The sequence below is a fragment of the Phytophthora infestans genome, genomic scaffold, assembly GCF_000142945.1.
Source record: "Phytophthora infestans T30-4 supercont1.3 genomic scaffold, whole genome shotgun sequence".
Lineage (NCBI taxonomy): Eukaryota > Oomycota > Peronosporomycetes > Peronosporales > Peronosporaceae > Phytophthora > Phytophthora infestans.
This window is the reverse complement of record NW_003303756.1, coordinates 2,834,773-2,841,863: the sequence shown is the minus strand read 5'-3', so window position 1 is coordinate 2,841,863 and position 7,091 is coordinate 2,834,773.

Here is a 7,091-nt window from a genome sequence, read left to right as displayed (position 1 = left end):
TGTCGGTACTTATGTGTCAGTACATATATCTGGACAAGGCGACGAGCTAAGCGGGTTATAGCGCTTACGTTACATTATGTTGCACTTGTCGGTCGTCAAGCGTTTAAAATGGAAAATAATTGCAATGATTCACAAAGTACTCAAGGCGATTCTCCGTCTCTTTAAAGAGGCCTTTAAGGGAATGAGCATTGATGTTGTCTGAATATTTTCCCCGATCCACACTTTTAAAGATGAAGCTGCTTACCCAAAATGAGATTAAGCTTGCCAGGAAGTGTTTACTTAATGCTGCGGCACTAGAATCTCGCAACTATGGAGCCATTGCATCAACACCTCAGCACTATTCCCTAGAAGATGTTGCACCAGTCGGGGATACCAATTGTGTTTAGAAAGGCGTTATTGGCTCGGACGATAAAGAAACCACACCACCAATGAGCAGTGATCCAACCCTTGAATTACTATGTTCAACATGTAGCATTGCGTTTGCTGCGTATCGCGAATAAGGAAAGACGATTCCACGTCAACAAGACCGCTAGTGTGGTGATCAAACAACGGGCACAATCGCCCATCGCTGAAGTTGCTGGCAAGGAAGTGGCTCGGCTGCGTGGCTACATTGTTACCGTCCGAGCGGGCATTCTCAGCAGCAGGTAACACAGTCCCAGCCAAACGCGGTCAAATGGATAGCAGGCTTGTACGCGACTTAATTTTCATCTACGAGTACCATGTCGGGCCAAAAAAGCTAAATATAAAACGAGAAAGCATTCACGTCTAATATGACCAAGGTTGAGGCCGCTCGCAGCATAGAGATCATATGTTCTCCAGCTTGATGTACACTACCTCTCCACCCACTCACATACATCTCATTGTGCCTTATCGCTCGCAGTTCTATTAGGCTTAACGTTGCAATTGTCTCGCTATTGTTGTTAAGAACAACCTTGGTCGGCTACACTTTGATTTACACTAGCATTATTTTTTTCGTGTAGCTCCGCATTCGAGTATATCATTTTCTAGCCCTAGCACCATTTAGTTACCGTCGTTGTTGCTCCTTGGCTTCTCCTTTGTGACAACCTTGTGATTTTGCGTAGCTGTTTCATTCGCTTTAAAATCTCACGCTCTACAGAAGCTGCCTGCGTTGGGCCTCATAAAGCACCATTTCGCTGTGGCGATTCCACGTCTTTCAGCTCAGGGTCGAAGCATTCTTCAGCTTTCACCGGTAGATCCTTGGGGAATTTCCATGTCTTGGAGCAGCACCATGCGATAGTTCTCAATCAAGGAGATCTGCGACTAAGTGAATTAATAGATGGTATTTTTTTGCTCAATTTACTATGTAATACGCTCCAAATCCAGGCAAGGGCTCGCGTAATTCGCGCGGGCGTAATTCGCCATACCACGACGTAACGTTTTGTTGTAGCTTCTGCTCTACCTACGTTGGGCACGTTTATCCCAGCGATACGTCAGATATGCCCTGACCGAGCTGTACTAGTCGGCAACCTGATGCAGCTCCTACGAGATCCTTCCATCTGCCTCTTGATCTCGTTCATCTCCTTTTCAATCGCACTCAGTGGCTTTATGCGGGTCGACCGGGTGCACCTAAGAGAGATTTGCCTATAAGCACTCGCATCCTCGTCAGCAGCTCCACGGGTACACCCATCAAGAAGGGAGTAAAAGTAGAAGGTGTCAATATTAACTTTTAGCACGGTAAGAATGGCAACATGACGGTGTACTTGTACGTCGCCTTTAAGCAGACAAACAGTTTAAGTAGCGCCTTTAAGTAGCTCTCCCACAAATTTCCGACGAAGCACACTGACCTCCAGCCCCGAAGCAGTACCTTACGTCCAGGCTGACACGGAGCGCTTCGTTGATGAGGATATGATGCCTGTGACTGACTACACGACCATAATACACGCCATATAAACGCACAGCAGAAGTGGAGCTAGATGTCGCGCGTAAACGCCTACGCCGCTGTTTAATAACCTTTCGAACAACGAATTCCATCCTTGACGGAAACGCTGAATGGGAGATCATGGTGTGGCCGGTTGCTTTCCGGGAAGCGGGCGTGTCTCGCTGGCGTTGCTGGCTACAAGTCGATGCGTTCTCGAGTCGGATAAACCGGTCACTCCGCCACCTGAAACAAACGGTGCCGTCGTCTCCCGCAGCTTCGTCTTGACCTCTGCGTTAGCAGCCTACACTGTCAACTTAAACAGCAAACAATCTCTCTTGCCTACCCACATACTCGGGTAGGAAGCTTCCTGAAAGGGAAGCCTTATGTGCGCTGTAAAGCTTCTTCCGCGGTCTTCCCGCCTCCGTGTTACCACCATTCTCGCTAGAGTATCGCATTGTACCTAGATGCCTTCCAAAACTCACTGTATTAGTGACAAGGCTTCTCGTATCCTATAAAAATTTGTATGATAATAAATATAACTGCTTTTTTTAACGCTCCGTAAAATCTCAAGTTCGATATTTAAGGTTGGGCAAATCATATAGGTTGGGGTAAAGGCTGGGGAGCCTCGCAACAGGTGTTCTAGACACGAGCTCCGATATTGCGACCAATCAAGAGCAAGCTTTGTACTCAATTGGCAGGCAATCCGAGCTCAAATAGTGACGCAATGCTGTCGCACAGTGATGCCGAACGACTGATCCGCTCATTGGCTGGATTTCCGGGTGACCGCTAGTTTTAATAAATAGTGCATGAGAATATGCAAATATTTTCATCAACGAACGCCGAAGAATAAGTGCCTGTCTGCCAAATCAACAAAACGGCGACCGAGATCCCAGTAACCCGTGGCACCCCCTGGACTACATGCATCCTACTGGTCGCTACCGTTACGGCAAGCTGGCTGCATACATCAAGGTCTTCGTCAAATCGTCTCCCATTAAGCTGCCTAAGCTTCATGTGAAGCGACTACAAGGCTTGGTAGGGCGAGGTGCCGCTGCACTTCGAGCCAAAGACGTTGGGTGACATCACCTTCGGCCTGGAGCGCTACGACGCAGTGGAAGGTATGCGGCGTGACAAGACATGCAAGAACAAGGTGTTTTCAGCACTTGCGCTGTCACTGTCCGTGGACTTGCGCTCTACGTGTAAGATCGACGGCACCCACGACAACATGGACGCCACCGCTTGGCTGTACGATGCGATTACGCAGCACTTCGAGGCTGGTGATGCTATTATTCCTAATTGCCTACTGCAAGAATTGGCGACGCGGAGGCTCAAGACGAATGGTTCTGTCGTCGTACGCTGATGACATTGCGAATATAGTGACACTTCTACATCAAGCTAATGGTGAGTTCGCTGAGTGGCAACATACAGGCCTACTTCTATCGAACAGCGTGAAAGCTTTCAACGACCTCGCGCACGAAGATTTAGATTGAATCAACAGCCGTGATCGCAAGACCTTGACAATGGTCGAAGCTCTACAACGACTACGTGCTATCGAGCATCAGCGCTATCAGCTGCGGGTTGAGACCAGACAACTGGTCTCGTAGCCCATGCAAGAAGCTCACGTCGGAACATAACATGTTCAGCGACAGAATTAAGAAAACAGACAAGGTCAAGCCTGCGGATGCAAGCGCAATCAGCAGCAGCGCAAATCGGTCCAAGTGCGTTGCAGACGAGAAGCAGCGTACGAAGTGTTCGAATTGCCAAGGTGAAGGGCACTGATATACTAATACACTTCGCACACAGGCCAGCCGCTGAAGCCTGAGTTTGTGAGGAATCTGCGAGACAAGCCATCCGGGGCTCATGTGTCATTGGTGAGCTCCATACGTCGTGTGGACGCGATGACTATCGATGCCATACTGTAGCCCCAATTAGGTTTAGTCACATTTTCTCTCAAGCTCACTAGGTAGCTTAAATATCCATCTGTAGCTATGAATCCGTCCTCCTCGTCGGATACGTACACATTCTTCGAGCGACAGTCTAATTTATCAGAAGCTAATCCACGATATTTAGGCTCGCTGAAACTATCGTTGAAAGGCCTTAATACTTGAGGTGGACGGACGTCTTTGTATGAGGCTAAAAATTCGTCTCGCTTGGCTTTGATTCGTTTGAAAATGTCGTCGTAGCGCTCGATTCAATCCGGATCCGTTGCATCGTCTGCATCCAAGTCCGTGTCCGGCTCGAACTCCGATTCGGAGGTCGGAAACAGTCGACCATTGTCCATCCGTACGTCACGACACTTCACCGTCGAACCTGGCATGTAAAGCACTAGTTGAACCCTCAGTTGAACGACGACGTGTGCCGCTCTATCGATTGAGACTTGAGATAAATCAAAGTCAAAATAAAAACCTGGGTTCTGGGAGGGGGGGGTATCGACCTGTACACGATGAAGCAGAGTCGCATGTTAAACGTTAGAAAACCAATTAAGTTATACATGCACTGAAAAGCGCGCTAGAGCCTCTACTGCTGAGCCAATAGCTTCAGCTTACAGTCAGCTATATAAGGGACAGTGCTACCACCTCTGTTACTGCAAATAATTTCCGCAAAAAAACTAACGTGATGTAGCATCTTGGCCATAGTCCCCCTATTAAATGTAAAGAAGCCATTTTTGGTTATAGAAAACAGTGTTTCCCGCTTTCGGCTCAGTAGGTATTAGCTCCTTTTATATAGCTTCATTTTGATAGCGCTACATGAAGTCGGCAAGGCTATTAGCTGTATACCCGTTGTTTTGGTAGAATACGAAGTTTTATTAGACCTCACTTCAATTTTGCATTAGTATCTTACCGCCCATGAGATAATTTTGCCGTAGCACTAACCAATAACTTTCAAGATGACAATGCTATTCAACCAATCAAATTGAATAGGGGTAGCGAGTCCGCTACGCCAGCCGATCGGACGTATCCCATCCGATTGATACGCAAAATTTGTGTATGCCTCTCCAAACGCTAAGTCATTGACACATCACTTGCATATTTTGCTTTTATCGGACCATTGCACCCGGGACATGAACTTAAACGAGCTACAGCCTGGTAATACCTTGCGGGCTAAGGCAACAGCCATCGGTGCGCTCGTCAAATTGTTTAAAGAATGAACAGAAATACATAAGGAAGTGCATTGATAGCGATAAGAGCGAGAAAATGTTTGTGTGTGTGATTGATAAATTTGGTATGTATCTTGCATTTAAGGAGGAAAAGAAAGGTAGGCCAATAACTCGCAAAACAGCAATGAGGTACGATCGGCGAGCCAAGCGCTGGCTGCTCGATCAGCTCCCTAGCACCGAGCTTCATTGGAAGCCCGGTTGCTGAAAATGGATAGGACACTAGACAGCTTCTGTCTGAAGGGAGATGGTGGTGGGATCGTAGCGAAGGCACCACCTTGTATGAAAGATAATTTGAAAATAATGATGTCGTATTTTCACACTTATGCTAGCCCAGAAAGTGACTATCAAGATGCAACTTTTCTATGTCTTCTCTGGTACTTGTTCGGCCGCGCGTCTGACCTAGCCATGGTCCGCAAACAAAACATGTCCGTGGACGCAGGCGACGTCTTCTTCCTTCGCTTGCTTTGCGTGAAGACGTCTGAGGAACAGGGGATGTTGCGCTTTCCTGACACGAAATTGGCTCCGAGCCCCTTGCTCTCCATTGCGCTCACCTTGATTCTCCAAGCCGCCCCAAGCACCGCCCTCGTCGGCAACCTCCCAGAACAAGCAGGCTTTGCAAGCTCCATGCTTTCTCCCGACGTCCCGCTGATCGAGCTGCTTAACGCCCCGCACGTCACCACTGGTCTTGCCGCTCCAGCAGCCCCGCCGCGCGTTGCCACAGCCCCTATATTATACGCGCACGCTAGCCGGGTGCTAGACGGTGTGGCGCCTACTGCTGGTGTGGATGTCGCTTTGACGTCGCACCCATTTCGAAGAGGAGGTGCTCAGCACGCAAACGGCTGCGACTAGATGACTGCACACTGGAGCTTTGACAGAGGCTCCTAGAATCTAAACACGACGAGCAAAGGGCTCAATTATAACTTCAATACAAGCAAAGAACATCACAAGATAGCGAAAGTACTCAGCGGATACAAACCCAGAACCGCGGTGTCACTGCAAAACTTGACTGATTTTGACACGCAGACGCGTAAAGCGATGAATTGGGTGCAGCGTGTCCTGTTTGCTACCTGCTTTCAGCTCAGGGCCGACAGCCTCAACATCAAAAAAAAAAGTAAGGATGTCGTTACCGCACGCGTCTTCCGTCACTTTTCGCTACGCAAAGACCTGAACCCCACACGTCCAGATGTGAAGCGCATCGAAGCGGCTGATCCACACGCTGGATGCTCACCAGCCGAGCTGCTTGTATGGTCCTCGCACCTAGTAACTCCATCCACTACCTGTGAAGACACCGAGACAAGTAATTCATCCACCCACAACGACGATGAACAGCCAAGAGAACCAAGCGAGAACCAGAAGACCATCGATCACCAAGCGCCTTTGATTAAGCACTATATGGAGCACATCAAGCGACAGGACGCTTGCATAGATGCACTCTAAGCTAAGCCAAACAGCGAACCTACACCAAGAAAACGAAACTTTCCAGATGAAGGCACAGATGAAGTTAGCAAGCTAAGCTACCTGGTTTGCGTGGTACGCTTAAGAACCTCGCTAATACGCACTGGCGTCAAAACAAAAGCGGCCGAGAGCGAATTTGCTGGTGGACTTCAGGAAGCTTTTTCTTAAAGACGGATTCGTTCTTGACCACAAGGCTGACGACTATCGTGACTGTGTTCTTGAGAGGGGGGGGAGCAATAAAGCAAAGAAAGCCGTACTTGCCTTCCTCGCCAGCATAAAAAAGATCAGCTAGCGTGGGTCGAGGGCCGTCCTTAAACACCTGCAGGCTCTTCACAGCAAAGGAATCATAAACGACAGAATTAAGCAGCACCAAAAACACCTCCAGTGTGCAGCCATTCGCGACTTCGCTCCTGGCGACACCCAAGACGTTTTAGAAGTTAAGGATTAGCAACGGGAGCGCATAGCTAGCCAATTCATCATACACGTTTGCCATAGCGCACACAGCGTAAACCACATCTCACTTGACCCAAATTCCGAAGCCGGTAGAGCACCACGCCTTCTGCCACTAGTTCGTGGCGAGCCCCCACCCCACAATCAGAAAGA